This window comes from Tamandua tetradactyla, chromosome 11 (assembly GCF_023851605.1).
Source record: "Tamandua tetradactyla isolate mTamTet1 chromosome 11, mTamTet1.pri, whole genome shotgun sequence".
Lineage (NCBI taxonomy): Eukaryota > Metazoa > Chordata > Mammalia > Pilosa > Myrmecophagidae > Tamandua > Tamandua tetradactyla.
Window position 1 is genome coordinate 90882293 of NC_135337.1, and position 10821 is coordinate 90893113.

A 10821-nucleotide genomic window follows, 5' to 3' on the forward strand; every position below is an offset into this window, starting at 1 on the left:
AACCATGAGCCATTATGCAAACCAACCAAAACACAGGGATGAAGGCCAACATGCTAAGGAGAATGAAAGCAGAAAAAGCCAGAGTCTCTAAGAGCCTCTCTGAGCCAGCAACTATCCACCTCTCTGCTCTGGTTGGTGAGAAAAATAAACGCCTATTTGTTTACGACACATAAGTCAGGTTTTATGTTATGTGAACACACAGATGCCTGGGCCCCACTCACAGAGTGGCTGAAGCAGTAGATCTGGGGTAGAGCCTGAGAACCAGCAATTCTAACAAGCTCCCAGGTGAAGCTGTCCCTGCTGGCCTGGGACCACTGTGTTAGGTGGCAAAATCGTCACAGCAACCCAGTAAACGTTCAGGCTCTTGTCATCACAGTGCTGTCTGCACAAGTTAAACAACTGAATCCAGGGCTCTGGAAGCTCATCCTCGATCACATACCCAGGAGGTGGCAGGCCCTCGCCAAGCACGGAGGTGGTCTCATCGCTGATGGGAGGAAGGGGCCTGGGAGATTCCCACACCCCCTCGGGCAGGCTGCATGTACTAGTGTTTAATTTAAATAAGTCTTTAGATGGCTTACGATGAATCTCAGACTTTCTAATGTGGCTCATAAGGACCTGTCCCCTCCAGCCTCCCTCCTGTTGTTTCTTCCTCTACCTGCTTCAAACAACAGCCTCTCAGAACGAGCTGCAGTTCCTCCCTTCTGTCCTTTCTGGCCTTCCAGCCTGGGTCTTCTCTCTCTGCCTTCTTTTCCTCACTCCATGGTGCACGTAGCCCCTCACAGAAGTCTGGGCTTAGACTGAACTTCCACTGCCGCTCCCAGACTGGGTTAGATCCCCTGATCTCTTGTAAGGGCATCTGCAGGTCAAAGAATCCTTTCTGAAGTGAGTTGAAGGGGTAAGTTTAGCAAGCCAAAGAGTACGTGCTAAAGGTGGTGAGTTTTAAGGGACTGGCTATTAATATTAGTAACAAGAGCCAACACTTCTATTGCACTTCCTGGGTGCCAGATATTATTCTAAACCATGCATTAATAAATTAATATATAAATTAAATATATTATAAATTAAAATATATTAGGATCCTCAGGTTATATAAAGAGAACTTACAATTCAATGATAAAAAGACAAACAACCCAATTAAAAATGGGTAAAGTACAGGAATAGACATTTTTCCAAAGAGGATACATAAATGGCTAAAAAGCACATGAGAAGAAGTTTGACTTCATGATCTAATAGATAAATGGAAAGCAAAACTATGAGATATTAGGTGGACTGCATGTTATGTGAAGATATCTCAAAGGAAATATTTAAACAAGAAAACTATGAGATATCATGTCACACCTACTAGAATAGCCAAAATTAAAAAATGAGAAAACTATTAAAACAAAAAAAAAAACAGAAAATTACCAGTGTTGGAGAGGATGTGGAGAAATTGGAACACTTTTTCACTGCTGGTGGGAATGTAACGGTACCGCTGCTATGGAAGTGTGGCAGCTCCTCAGGAATCTGAGTATAGAACTGCCATATGATGCAGCAATTCCACTAGTAGGTATATACTCAGAAGACCTGAAAACAAGGACGCAAGTGCACATTTGTACACCAATGTTCACGGCAGCATTATTCACAATTGCCAAAAGATGGAGACATAAATACACATGATGGAATATTAAATACACATGATGGAATATTATTCAGCAATAAAAAGGAATAAAGTCCTTATGCGTGTGACATGGATGAACTTTGAGGACATGTTGAGTGAAATAAGTCTGACACATAAGGACAACTATTGTATGATCTCACTAAATATGAACTAATTATAGCACGTAAACTCATAGACATAGAATCTAGAATATAGATTACCAGGAGATAGAATAACGGCAGAGAATGTGAAGCTGATGCTTCATTTATTGAAAATAGATGAAAGTGATGGGTACAGAGTTTCTGTTTGGGGTGATGAAAAAGTTTTGGTAATGGACGGTGTGCTGGGAGCACAGCACTGCAAATGTAATTAATTAGTGCTACTGAATCATAAACTTAACATAGTTAAAATAGCAAACTTCATGTTCTCTATATGTTACCACAATAACATTATAATATTATATACACAGTGGGAATGTGAAATAGCACAGCCACTTTGGAAGACAGTTTGGCAGTTTCTCACAAAGCTAAACAAAATCTTACCATTCGATGTAGCAATCGAGCTCCTAGGGATCCACCCAAATGAGTTGAAAATACCTTCACACAGAAGCCTGGACACAAAGGTTTCTCACAGCTTTCTTCATGATTGCCAAAAACTGGAAGCAACCAAAATGTCCATAAATAGGCAAATGGATAAACAAACTGTGGCCCATCCATACAGTGGATATAAAGAAACAAGCAAGCAAGCAAGCTATGAAAAGACATGAAGAAACGTAAATGCATCTCAGTAAGTATGCAGCCAGTCTTAAAAAGCTACATACTGTATGACTCCGCCTGTATGGCATTCTGGAAAGGCAATGCTATACAGATAGTAAGACAATAAATAAATGAATAAAAATCAGTGATTGATAAAGAGATAAAGGGTTTGGAAGAGGGCGGCTTAGCAAGACGCGCGGATCTTAGTTTCTTCTCCAGGACACCTACTAGGGGAGTAGAAACGATACAGAAAGCGCCCACAGCCACAACAGAGATAAAAAAGACAGCGTACCCCATCCTGGAACGGCTGGCTGGCTGAGAGAAGCAGCTCGGGTGAGATCGCCGAGGCGCGCGGGCCTTACTGGGCGGGGTGGCAAGCGGCCGGAGTTACTCCCTTCCCCCTTCCCGGGCCGGCTGGGAGAATTGGAGAGGTGGTCCCCTGAAACCAAGGCGGCTGGCGCCCACACCACGCGCAGCCCCCGGACCAACTGAGAGAATTGGATCGGAAACCCCCAGGCCGCGGAGAACGGTGACCCCGTGACTCCCGGGGAACGTGCACTCTCTCGGGCGGGCCGCTGCCGCTGGCGCCCTCCCGCCACGCTTGTTGCCCAGGGCCGACTAGGAAATTCGGACGGGCTCTTTCCCTGGCTGCGGCGACCAGCAACCCTCCCTGCGTTCGGACCCCGGGCCGGCTCAAGCCACTTCGGCTAGCAAACCCCCAGGACGGCGAGAGTTTTCCAAAGTTTAAGGTCCCACAGCACCTTTTACTGGTGGGACCCGCAGACAAACGTGTGCCACGAGCGCCACCTACTGGGCAGGATAAGAAAAACAGAACCCAGAGATTTCACAGAAAAATATTACAACCTTGCTGGGTCCAACACCAAGAAAAATCTGAATAAATGCCCAGACGCCAGCAGCAGAAGATAACTGTCCACGCTCAAAAGATTGAGAATATGGCTCAGTCAAAGGAACAAACCAATAGCTCAAATGAGACACAAGAGCTGAGACAACTAATGCTGAATATACGAACAGAAATGGAAAACCTCTTCAAAAATGAAATCGATAAATTGAGGGAGGACATGAAGAGGACATGGGCTGAACATAAAGAAGAAATAGAAAAACTGAAAAAACAAATCGCAGAACTTATGGAAGTGAAGGATAAAGTAGCAAACATAGAAAAAATAACGGATAGCTACAATGATAGATTTAAAGAGACAGAAGATAGAATTAGTGATTTGGAGGATGGAACATCTGAATTCCAAAAAGAAACAGAAACTATAGGGAAAAGAATGGAAAAATTTGAACAGGGTATCAGGGAACTCAAGGACAATATGAACCGCACAAATATACGTGTTGTGGGTGTCCCAGAAGGAGAAGAGAAGGGAAAAGGAGGAGAAAAACTAATGGAAGAAATTATCACTGAAAATTTCCCAACTCTTATGAAAGACCTAAAATTACAGATCCAAGAAGTGCAGCGCACCCCAAAGAGATTAGACCCAAATAGGCGTTCTCCAAGACACTTACTAGTTAGAATGTCAGAGGTCAAAGAGAAAGAGAGGATCTTGAAAGCAGCAAGAGAAAAACAATCCATTACATACAAGGGAAACCCAATAAGACTTTGTGTAGATTTCTCAGCAGAAACCATGGAAGCTAGAAGACAGTGGGATGATATATTTAAATTACTAAAAGAGAAAAACTGCCAACCAAGATTCCTATATCCAGCAAAATTATCCTTCAAAAATGAGGGAGAAATTAAAACATTCTCAGACAAAAAGTCACTGAGAGAATTTGTGACCAAGAGACCAGCTCTGCAAGAAATACTAAAGGGAGCACTAGAGTCAGATACAAAAAGACAGAAGAGAGAGATATGGAAAAGAGTGTAGAAAGAAGGAAAATCAGATATGATATATATAATACAAAAGGCAAAATGTTAGAGGAAAATATTATCCAAACAGTAATAACACTAAATGTCAATGGATTGAATTCCCCAATCAAAAGACATAGATTGGCAGAATGGATTAAAAAACAGGATCCTTCTATATGCTGTCTACAGGAAACACATCTTAGACCCAAAGATAAACATAGGTTGAAAGTGAAAGGTTGGGAAAAGATATTTCATGCAAATAACAACCAGAAAAGAGCAGGAGTGGCTATACTAATATCCAACAAATTAGACTTCAAATGTAAAACAGTTAAAAGAGACAAAGAAGGACACTATATACTAATAAAAGGAACAATTAAACAAGAAGACATAACAATCATAAATATTTACGCACCGAATCAAAATGCCCCAAAATACGTGAGGAATATACTGCAAACACTGAAAAGGGAAATAGACTCATATACCATAATAGTTGGAGACTTCAACTCACCACTCTCATCAAGGGACAGAACATCTAGACAGAGGATCAACAAAGAAATAGAGAATCTGAATATTACTATAAATGAACTAGACTTAATAGACATTTATAGGACATTACATCCCACAACAGCAGGATACACCTTTTTCTCAAGTGCTCATGGATCATTCTCAAAGATAGACCATATGCTGGGTCACAAAGCAAGTCTTAACAAATTTAAAAAGATTGAAATCTTACACAACACTTTCTCGGACCATAAAGGAATGATGTTGGAAATCAATAATAGGCAGAGTGCCAGAAAATTCACAAATACGTGGAGGCTCAACAACACACTCCTAAACAACGACTGGGTCAAAGAAGAAATTGCAAGAGAAATTAGCAAATACCTCGAGGCGAATGAAAATGAAAACACAACATATCAAAACTTATGGGACGCAGCAAAGGCAATGCTAAGAGGGAAATTTATTGCTCTAAATGCCTATATCAGAAAAGAAGAAAAGGCAAAAATTCAGGAATTAATTATCCATTTGGAAGAACTGGAGAAAGAACAGCAAGCTAACCCCAAAGCAAGCAAAAGGAAAGAAATAACAAAGATTAGAGCACAAATAAATGAAATTGAAAACATGAAAACAATAGAGAAAATCAATAAGGCCAGAAGTTGGTTCTATGAGAAAATCAATAAGATTGATGGGCCCTTAGCAAGATTGACAAAAAGAAGAAGAGAGAGGATGCAAATAAATAAGATCAGAAATGGAAGAGGAGACATAACTACTGACCTCACAGAAATAAAGGAGGTAATAACAGGATACTATGAACAACTTTACGCTAATAAATACAACAATTTAGAGGAAATGGACGGGTTCCTGGAAAGACATGAACAACCAACTTTGACTCAAGATGAAATAGATGACCTCAACAAACCAATCACAAGTAAAGAAATTGAATTAGTCATTCAAAAGCTTCCTAAAAAGAAAAGTCCAGGACCAGATGGCTTCACATGTGAATTCTACCAAACGTTCCAGAAAGAATTAGTACCAATTCTCTTCAAACTCTTCAAGAAAATCGAAGTGGAGGGAAAACTACCTAATTCATTCTATGAAGCCAACATCACCCTCATACCAAAACCAGGCAAAGATATTACAAAAAAAGAAAACTACAGACCAATCTCTCTAATGAATACAGATGCAAAAATCCTCAACAAAATTCTAGCAAATCGTATCCAACAACACATTAAAAGAATTATACATCATGACCAAGTAGGATTCATCCCAGGTATGCAAGGATGGTTCAACATAAGAAAATCAATGAATGTAATACACCATATCAACAAATCAAAGCAGAAAAATCACATGATCATCTCAATTGATGCAGAGAAGGCATTCGACAAGATTCAACATCCTTTCCTGTTGAAAACACTTCAAAAGATAGGAATACAAGGGAACTTCCTTAAAATGATAGAGGGAATATATGAAAAACCCACAGCTAATATCATCCTCAATGGGGAAAAATTGAAAACTTTCCCCCTAAGATCAGGAACAAGACAAGGATGTCCACTATCACCACTATTATTCAACATTGTGTTGGAGGTTCTAGCCAGAGCAATTAGACAAGAAAAAGAAATACAAGGCATCAAAATTGGAAAGGAAGAAGTAAAACTATCACTGTTTGCAGACGATATGATACTATACGTCGAAAACCCGGAAAAATCCACAACAAAACTACTAGAGCTAATAAATGAGTACAGCAAAGTAGCAGGTTACAAGATCAACATTCAAAATTCTGTAGCATTTCTATACACTAGTAATGAACAAGCTGAGGGGGAAATCAAGAAACGAATCCCATTTACAATTGCAACTAAAAGAATAAAATACCTAGGAATAAATTTAACTAAAGAGACAAAAAACCTATATAAAGAAAACTACAAAAAACTGCTAAAAGAAATCACAGAAGACCTAAATAGATGGAAGGGCATACCGTGTTCATGGATTGGAAGACTAAATATAGTTAAGATGTCAATCCTACCTAAACTGATTTACAGATTCAATGCAATACCAATCAAAATCCCAACAACTTATTTTTCAGAAATAGAAAAACCAATAAGCAAATTTATCTGGAAGGGCAGGGTGCCCCGAATTGCTAAAAACATCTTGAGGAAAAAAAACGAAGCTGGAGGTCTCGCGCTGCCTGACTTTAAGGCATATTATGAAGCCACAGTGGTCAAAACAGCATGGTATTGGCATAAAGATAGATATATCGACCAATGGAATCGAATAGAGTGCTCAGATATAGACCCTCTCATCTATGGACATTTGATCTTTGATAAGGCAGTCAAGCCAACTCACCTGGGACAGAGCAGTCTCTTCAATAAATGGTGCCTAGAGAACTGGATATCCATATGCAAAAGAATGAAAGAAGACCCATCTCTCACACCCTATACAAAAGTTAACTCAAAATGGATCAAAGATCTAAACATTAGGTCTAAGACCATAAAACAGTTAGAGGAAAATGTTGGGAGATATCTTATGGATCTTACAACTGGAGGCGGTTTTATGGACCTTAAACCTAAAGCAAGAGCACTGAAGAAGGAAATAAATAAATGGGAACTCCTCAAAATTAAACACTTTTGTGCATCAAAGAACTTCATCAAGAAAGTAGAAAGACAGCCTTCACAATGGGAGACAATATTTGGAAATGATATATCAGATAAAGGTCTAGTATCCAGAATTTATAAAGAGATTGTTCATCTCAACAACAAAAAGACAGCCAACCCAATTACAAAATGGGAAAAAGACTTGAACAGACACCTCTCAGAAGAGGAAATACGGATGGCCAAGAGGCACATGAAGAGATGCTCAATGTCCCTGGCCATTAGAGAAATGCAAATCAAAACCACAATGAGATATCATCTCACACCCACCAGAATGGCCATTATCAACAAAACAGAAAATGACAAGTGCTGGAGAGGATGTGGAGAAAGAGGCACACTTATCCACTGTTGGTGGGAATGTCAAAGGGTGCAACCACTGTGGAAGGCAGTTTGGCGGTTCCTCAAAAAGCTGAATATAGAACTGCCATACGACCCAGCAATACCATTGCTAGGTATCTACTCAAAGGACTTAAGGGCAAAGACACAAACGGACATTTGCACACCAATGTTTATAGCAGCATTATTTACAATTGCAAAGAGATGGAAACAGCCAAAATCTCCATCAACAGAAGAGTGGCTAAACAAACTGTGGTATATACATACGATGGAATATTATGCAGCTTTAAGACAAGATAAACTTATGAACCATGTAATAACATGGATGGACCTAGAGAATATTATGCTAGTGAATCCAGCCAAAAACTAAAGGACAAATACTGTATGGTCCCACTGATGTGAACGGACATTCGAGAATAAACTTGAAATATGTCATTGGTAACAGAGTTCAGCAGGAGTTAGAAACAGGGTAAGACAATGGGTAATTGAAGCTGAAGGGATACAGACTGTGCAACAGGACTAGATACAAAAACTCAAAAATGGACAGCACAATAATACCTAATTGTAAAGTAATCATGTTAAAACACTGAATGAAGCTGCATCTGAGCTATAGGTTTTTGTTTTGTTTTGTTTTGTTTTGTTTTGATTTTACTATTATTACTTTTATTTTTTTCTCTATATTAACATTCTATATCTTTTTCGGTTATGTTGCTAGTTCTTCTAAACCAATGCAAATGTACTAAGAAATGATGATCATGCATCTATGTGATGATGTTAAGAATTAATGATTGCATGTGTAGAATGGTATGATCTCTAAATGTTGGGTTAATTTCTTTTTTTCCGTTAATTAAAAAAAAAAAAAAAAGAGAAGGGATAATTGGAGATGAAGGGATACAGACTGTACAACGGGACTGGATATAAAAACTCAGAAATGGACAGCACAATACTACCCAATTGTAATGCAATTATGTTAAAACACTGAATGAAGCTGCATGTGAGGTATAGGTTTTTTGTTTTTGTTTTTTTTGTTTTTTTTCTTTCTATTATTGTTTTAATTCTTATTCTGTTGTCTTTTTATTTCTTTTTCTAAATCGATGCAAATGTACTAAGAAATGATGAATATGCAACTATGTGATGTTATTAAGAATTACTGATTGTACATGTAGATTGGAATGATTTCTAATTGTTTTGTTAATTCTTTTTTTAATTAATAAAAAAAAAAGAATTAATGATTGCATGTGTAGAATGGTATGATCTATAAATGTTGGGTTAATTTCTTTTTTTCCGTTAATTAAAAAAAAAAAAAAAAAGAGAAGGGATCATTGGAGATGAAGGGATACAGACTGTACAACGGGACTGGATATAAAAACTCAGAAATGGACAGCACAATACTACCCAATTGTAATGCAATTATGTTAAAACACTGAATGAAGCTGCATGTGAGGTATAGGTTTTTTGTTTTTGTTTTTTTTCTTTCTATTATTGTTTTAATTCTTATTCTGTTGTCTTTTTATTTCTTTTTCTAAATTGATGCAAAAGTACTAAGAAATGATGAATATGCAACTATGTGATGTTATTAAGAATTACTGATTGTACATGTAGATTGGAATGATTTCTAATTGTTTTGTTAATTCTTTTTTTAATTAATAAAAAAAAAAAGAGATAAAAAAAAAATCAGTGATTGCGAGGGGAAAAGGAACAGAGGGAGAGGACAGGACAAATAGGCGGTATCCAGGGGGCTTCAGGGCGTTGGAACTCTTCTGAAGGGTCCTCTCACGGTGGCCACGTGACGGGCACTTTCCAAAACCCATAAACCTGTGCGACACAAAGAGTGAACCCCAATGTAAACTAGAGACTTTCAGTAATAATAATGTATCAGTGCTGGCTCATCAGGTATAACAAAAGTGCCACACTAATGCAAGATACATGTGGGAGGAGTCGGGGGAGAGGTATGTGGGAACTTTCTATACTGTCTGCTCAATTTTCTGCAAACTTGAAACTGCCCTAAAAGCTAACATCTATGCGTTTAATGTATGTTTTATTATATTTTATATGTTCTAATTATATAAGCACTTAAAAATCATAGGTAAATGCATTTATTACAAATATGTATGTTTAAAATATATTTGCATGTGAATATATGTTTATATATAAGTATATTAATTGCACCTCTATGTAGATAATATGGCTCTGTATTTTATAATGTAACAGATGCACACGCTTCCATAGCCCTCACCACACCGTCTGCTGTCTCTAACACCACCGTGTCCGCTTCCTAGCTGGCGCTGAAGCGTAGACAGATCCCATCGCCGGCCCAAGGCCAGCACAGCGGTGGCAGAGCTGGGGCTGGCACCACAGCAGGGAGACTCCAAAGTCCAGGCCCTCAACCCTGCCAGTCCGCGACTGACCTCAAATGACGGAACTAGAAGGAAAACGTGGAGGCGTGCAAGGGCTGCTGGCAGGGGAGGCGGGAAGCCGCGGTGGGAAGCCCTGAATCCCGGGCTCCGGCAGCATTGTCACCTGGGCTCCAGGGATGACAACAGACAGTGCCAGGCTCTGCTCTTTGAGACGGTCTCGTGACCCCGAGATGAACCAGAAGCACGCGGGTGCCTGCACTTGTCCTCTGGACGCTCCAGATCCCTTGGCGTGAACATAATGACACATTCAGTCGTCGTCCCTGCAGCTGGTAGAGGACTTGGTTTTGACCCCATCACAGTCACCTTCTCTTTGTTTCTCTCCTTTGCCAAGGTGAAGCTCCAAAGAAAAGAAAAGAAAAAGTAGCATTTAGCCTGATCTGTTTGGGAAAATATGCAAGTCTGAGCTGGGGGTTCACCAACGTCGGCCCGTTTTCTCGAGAGTTTATTACAAGATGATCGAAGGCAAAGTTCTCAGCTAATCCTGTGTGGTGGAAGCTGCCCCATGCTTTGCAGGCTGCCAAGCTCCATCCCTGGCCTCTGACCCCCAGAAAACAGACGCACCCCCACAACTGGACAAATGTCCCCTGGGGGACAAAGTCATTCCACAACAAGAACCACTGACATAAGGTATCTTCTAACCATACTTGTACCCTTAACTTGTTCTTTTTTT

General features: G+C 39.5%; 1 long non-coding RNA gene across 1 annotated transcript; it reads right to left on the bottom strand.

The window, feature by feature from the left end:
• Positions 1 to 1410: 1410 nt before the first annotated feature.
• LOC143649670 (uncharacterized) lies at positions 1411 to 10362 on the bottom strand. Its single transcript, XR_013159144.1, has 3 exons — positions 10255 to 10362; positions 2179 to 2291; positions 1411 to 1563 (listed from the first exon to the last, which is right to left on the bottom strand). It is a non-coding gene; the product is annotated as an uncharacterized LOC143649670 (long non-coding RNA).
• Positions 10363 to 10821: the final 459 nt, after the last annotated feature.